We start from the raw sequence: 6,853 nt of genomic DNA, 5'->3' as shown, positions 1-6,853 counted from the left end.
CTTTTTGATTTAATAAAATCAAATTCTATCCCTTTGAACCTCTAGTCACCCACAATTGCTTCCATTAGTGGACCTCAAAGTCTAAATTCAAAGATTCTCACTCAATCATCTGAGTCCTCTGCTTCATCGTTTCTTTTACTGGTCTAGTTGTATAAAAAAAAAAAAAACCCCTATGAAATCTTGGTGCCTGCACATTTGACAAGCCCGTGCCTATTTCTAAAGAAAAGGAAAGCTGGGGTATCCTAAGCTATAGTTTGCAGAGTAGACTTTAGTATGACTCTGATACTGCACTCAGCATATGACATTCTCCCTACAGACATGCTCAATGCTTCACAGATTTGATTCCCAGCATTTAATAACTGATCACATTTTCTAAGAGCTTTTAATACAGTGCTTAAAATTAGTCCATATTGAAAATTTTGACACAAAACCCCAAAGGAAATAGCTTCCTGCCCAACCTAACTACAAAACAGGGGGAAGCAGTAAGTTTCTGTACTAGACTATATCCCAACCTGCCTACTGTATTTAACCGGGCTCTTCATGACATCTAGTGGTGAAATCTGGAAGCGTTTCCTGTTCACTAAAAGCTACTGAAGGGGGGGATTTTAATCCTATTTGATATTTGCTCTTTGAATATTTTACTTTGTAAAATTGTAAATTGAATTCATCTTCCGACCCATTATAATTACATGCTCATCTTTATTTTAGGTATCTTTTTTGCTTTATACCTTTTAAATTTGGACTTACTTTGAAATCAATCACATCTCTTTTTTCACAGATGTCAGAAAGAAACACCACCCGCCTTTAGAAAAAAAAAAATCACATTTTGCATGAGCATAAATAACTACGTTTTGATATGGAAGCATACCATTAAAATGTTTTGCATAAATGTATTCATCTTCAAATGTGGTTTTAAGACTTTCAATTCCCATGAAATCAGAGTCATTTATAGTTAACCTTGAATGTATTGTTATTCACAATTAGAAGTAGATAAATTTCACAGGCAGAGAAGCTGACAAGTCTTTAAGACTTCACACTTAGTTTTGCAGGAAGAGCTGAAGTTAATTAGAAGTGATTATACATACATTGCGCGCGTGCGTGCATGTGTGTGTGTGTGTGTGTGTGCACTTGTGTTGTTGCACACAGACACCACAAAGGCCTTAGGAAGGTGGCTTTTTTTTTATGTTATAAAAATAAACATAATCTCCTTCCCATGTGTTGCTATAAGCCCAGTAAATCTAGGAGGCTCAGCAGGGTTGAACAAGGTCATTTCTTGTCAGGACTCCAAGGGGGAGCAGGAAGCAACCTTGTGCATCAGATGCTGGCATCTTAATCCCTGCTCAGCACGAGCTTCCCAGGCATGTGGGACGGGTCGTGCCAGCGCGACACACTGGCAGACCGAGGCTCTGACGCCAGCCACGTTCGGTATCAGCACTGCCGCTCTCTACCTACGGTGCCCCTGTAAAACGAAAATACACCCTCAGCCTCGCAGTAGAGGCAGAATTCCAACCCAGTCTGCTCACATCCTGGTTCTGGTAAACAGGAAAGGAGATGTGAAAAGATACATCTAATCACCACCTCCAAATCAAGGAGGCTTTCTTGCTTTGTTTGGGGGGGGTTTGTTGAATTTAAATATACAATAGTAAATGAATACATATAAATAAATCTGAATATGTTATGTTGTTGAATTTAATGTACCTTTTAAACAATTGGATAAATAATGGATTTAAATTCAAGAAAGCCCAAAACTAATGGAAAATACGTGTGTGCATATAGAGAGAGCTTTAGAGAAGAAACAGAACACGTACTAAAAGACATTATGAACATGTAGGTAACCCGCGTCTTTTAATCCACTTGTTTAAAATGTCAACTCCACATACATGAGAAGCAGAAGGGGGCATTTGAGACCTGGAGACCAAGGGATGGGGGGAGTAATGTGGAGAGAAGGAAACTACTTTTCTCTGTACACTTAGACTCTTTGAAAACTACCTGTATTACCTCGCGAGAAAACGTATTCTAATTTTAAGGAACTAAATAATTTTGCCGAAAAGAGGTTGTCTTCTCTATGATGTGAAGCTCGGAGAATTTAGGTGGATTTGGCAGGCTAAATGCCCCTCAAAGTACATTTATATTCACACATCAGAAAATCGAAGATAAAGAAAAATATCTTGAAAGAAATCAGAGGGGAAAACTGTACCTTACCTACAGAAGAGCAGAGATGAGAACCACATTTGACTTTACTTCAGAAATCATAAAAGCAAAAAGATAGTGGGGAGGAACAGTTGAAGTACTGAGAGGAAAAGACCACCAACCTGACCTTCTACACCTTGTGACCTTGTCCTTCAAAAGTGAAGATAACTGAAGACTTTCTCTGGCAAACAAAATCTGAGAGAATTTGTCGTCAGCCGACCTGTCTTTCAAGAAACGTGAAAAGAAGTCCCTCCGATTAAAAGAAATGGATACAGGTCAGAAACTCAAATATAAATAAGGATAGAGATGGGAGAAGAATTAAGTAAAGGTAAAATAACAACTTTTGTTTTCATTATTAATTAATCTCTAGACAAGAGTTGCTAAAATACTAAAAATACTACTATATTTGGGCAGTGCCTGTGGCTCAGTGTGTAGGGCACTGGCCCCATATACCAAGGGTGGCAGGTTTGAACCCAGCCCCAGCCAAACTGCAACCAAAAAAATAGCTGGGCGTTGTGTAGTCCCAGCTACTCAGGAGGCTGAGGCAAGAGAATCACCTAAGCCCAAGAGTTGGAGATTGCTGTGAGCTGTGATGCCACAGTACTCTACTAAGAGTGATAAAGTAAGACTCTGTCTCTAAAAAAACCAAAACAATACTACTATATTTTATTATACATATGCACACATTCATTTATGTATGCCTATGCGTACGTGAATGACAAAAACGATACATGAGATGGGAAGAACATGGAGGGTTACTTTGCACGACCTGAGAAGCAGGATGGTGTTATTTGAAAATCGACTTAGATTAACTGTAATTGCATATTGTAAATTCTACAGCAAACAGTAAAACCAACACACAAGTTTAAATAGTATAATTGATGTGGTAAGAAAGGAGAGAAAATTGAATGATATAAAATGCTCAATAAAACTATGAAAAGAAGAGAAATTGTGGAAGGGGAAAATAGGAACAAAGAACAAGGGCAATAAATAAAAAATCGTAACAAATACGTAAGAATTTACCCAACTGTATTAATAATCGGTTTAAACCTCAATAGTCTAAATACCTTAACGAAGAGACAGGGACTGTCAGAGCAGATCAAAACCAAGATCCCCAACTATGTGCTGTGGAGAGGACCCCCCTTTAAATATAAAGATGGATATAGATTAAAAGTAAAGGGAGGAAGAAAGATCTTCAGCCCCAACACTAATGGAAAGGAAGCAGAGTAGCGATATTAATTTCAGACAGAAAACGTTTTAGAGCAAGAAATACATTTTAACCAGGATAAAGAGGGGCATACAAACAATGACAAGGGGGTGAAAACCCCGAGAAAACGTAACTTTCCTTAATGTGTATACACCTAACAACAGAATATCAACATATGGAAGGCATAAACTGACAAAACTCCAAGGAGAAGTAAATGAATCCACTATTACAGCTGGAGACATTAACACCCCTCTATTAGAAATGGACAGATCAGATCCAGCAGGCAAGAAATCAGTCAGGACATTCATTGTTGAACTCCACAAAACTATCAGTCCAGCAGAAATACTTGACATCTATAGACCACTTCACCAGCAACAGCAACTTATACGTGGAACATCCGAGTTTAGATGGACCATTCACCAAGATAGACCACAATCTGAAACAGAAAACACTCCTTAACAAATTTAAAAGAATAGGAATCCTACCATGTCTGCTCTAAGATCACAATGGAATTAAACTAGAAATCAATAGCGGAGAGATAGTTTTGAAATCCCCAAATGCCTGATGATTATACAAGAATTAAAAACAACGCTTATGGCTCGGCACCTGTAGCTCAAGCGGATAAGGCGCCAGCCACATACACCTAAGGTGGCGGGTTCGAATCCAGCCCAGACCCACCAAACAACAATAATGGCTGCAACCAAAAAATAGCCGGGCGTTGTGGCGGGCGCCTGTGGTCCTAGCTACTTGGGAGGCGGAGGCAGGAGACTCGCTTGAGCCCAGGAGTTGGAGGTTGCTGTGACCAGTGAAGCCATGGCACTCTACCCAGGGGCTCAGCTTGAGGCTCTGTCTCCAAAAAAAAAAAAAAAAACAACGCTTACCCAATGCTGCACCCCAAAATTAACTCAAAACAATCAATGACCTAAATGTAAGAACTAAAACTATAAAACTATTAGAAGAAAACACAGGAGTAAATCTGTACAAGCTTGTGTTTGGCAATGGATTCTAGGATTTGGCACCAAAAGCATGAACAATGAAAAAATTAGATAAACTGGACCTAGACAAAGTACACAATACCTACACTTCAAAGGCTATCAGCAAGAAAGTGAAAAGGCAAACAACATTTTGGGACGAATTATCTGTAAATCATGTCTTGGATAAGGGATTATATTCAAAATACAGGGTGGCCATAAAGTTTGGCCTAGCAGGCACGGGTGGCCTAGCCAGGCATTTAAAATTGCACACAAACTTTATGGCCATCCCGTATATAAAGAACTCTTACAATTCACTAATAAAAAGACAAGTACAATTTTTTTAAAAAGGTAAATAATCTGAATAGGCATTTATTCAAGAAAGAGACACAAATGGCTAATAAACACATGAAAATGTGCTAGACAGCATTAGTCATCAAAAAAATGCAAATCAAAACTATGATGTGATATCACTTTACAGCCACCAGCATAGCCAGAATCAGAAAGTCCCCTAACAAGTCTTGGTGAGGATATGGAAAAGCTGAAACACGCATTCATTAAGTCAAAAAACATGATTAGAAATAAAACATGAAGGTTCAACTTAACAAAAAGGTATAGCAATTCCAAATCTATGTGTATCTAATAACATGGCATCAAAATTAGAAATAAAAAATGGAAAGAACTTCAAGTAGAAACAAAACACTCGAACTTTGATCTAATAGACATAAATGGAATCTAATGATTGAGGGAAACACATTCTTTTCAAGTATATTTTCAAAACCACATTTACAAAAACATTTAAGAAACTTTATTACACACAGAGCCATAAATCAAATTCCAACAGATTTCAACAGTTGAATGTTTTCTGACCTTAATGTAATTAAATTAGAACTCAAAAACAAACATACCTAGAAAATATCCATCGCTTTGGAAATTAGTAAATATACTTCAAACAACTAATGAGACAAAAAAAAAAAAAAAACTAGAAAGCATCTGGTCTAAACAACAGACTTTGAGTGGTGTCGTTTAACCAGTTCCCAGAGGTAAATATATGGCCTTGAAGAATACATTTAAATTACCACCATGAGTCTCCACTACAAGAAGCAGAAAAGAATGAACTATCAATGCATGCAACACCATAGATGGAAGAATCTAAAAATAATTAGATTGAATAAAATGTCAGAAAATACACAATCTAAAACACATCAAATTGTAGACTAACTTTAATTAGTTATGTACATTATACACACGTTATTTGAAAGACCATTAAAAAGACCAAAAACGTGAATAAAAATGAAAAGACACAAGGGTCCTCAGAAACAGACTCACAAGGACTCCGGATAATTGAATCTTTTTCTAATAGCCATATTTAGACTACTTTGTCCAGCTATGAAATAGTAATTTCTGGTAGACCAATACTCCCATGCAAATAACTAGAAAACAAACATGACTGCATCCACTTGGAGAGCTCTTGAGACTACCGAGACCACAGCCGAGACTGGAGCCGCTAATTTCATAGAGGGAAGGAGCTGTTGAAAGGTGAGTCAGCACCCTGCAGACCCGTTTTCTCTCACTGCACAAGGCCAAAAGCTCCACAAACCTTACAGGCAAGTGGCCACTGCTAGGAAGCACAGAAACCAGGGAGCGTTTGGCCGTCTGCCACAACTAGACAGACAAACTGGAGACTTGCAGCTCCAGGATCCCAGTGAGAAGAGAGAAGTAGCGAAAAAGTCCTGATGTGTCTTTTCCTCAAGACATCTGACAAATTATAAAGCTATGTCAGACAAGAGGTAAGAAATTATAAAATCTCTGAAAAGCAGAGTGGTCATCAGTGTTCTCGGGTCAAAGTTCATCTTCCAGGGAAGGGGCCCCTCAGTACATACATCAGGCTGCCTGGACTCAGCTGTTTCTCACTGGGTGAGGTGAGCTGCCCCACTCTGTCTACCTACCAGGCAGTGCAGATCACTCTGTAGGAAGATTGTATTGCTCAGAGCCTTTATAACTGCTCATACACAATGTCTAGCATGCAATGGATATTAAGTAAGTCTTAATAAAGGTATACCTGTTGGCGTGGATGTGGAGAAAAGGGAACACTTCTATGCTGCTGGTGGGAATGCAAATTAATTCATTCCTTTTGGAAAGACATCTGGAGAACACTGAGAGAACTAAAAATAGACCTGCCATTTGATCCTGCAATTCCTTTATTAGGTATATATCCAGAAGACAAAAAATCAAATTACAACAAAGATATTTGTATTAGAATGTTTCTTGCAGCCCAATTCATAATTGCTAGGTCATGGAAGAAACCCAAGTGCCCATCAACCCACGAATGGATCAATAAATTGTGGTATATGTACACCATGGAATACTATGCAGCCCTAAAGAAGGATGGAGACTTTACCTCCTTCATGTTTATATGGATGGAATTAGAAAATGTTCTTCTTAGCAAAGTAGCTCAAGAATGGAAGAAAAAGTATCCAATGTA

The sequence above is a fragment of the Otolemur garnettii genome, unplaced genomic scaffold, assembly GCF_000181295.1.
Source record: "Otolemur garnettii isolate 467f Iridium unplaced genomic scaffold, OtoGar3 scaffold00027, whole genome shotgun sequence".
Lineage (NCBI taxonomy): Eukaryota > Metazoa > Chordata > Mammalia > Primates > Galagidae > Otolemur > Otolemur garnettii.
Note: the sequence above shows the minus strand (reverse complement) of the source record.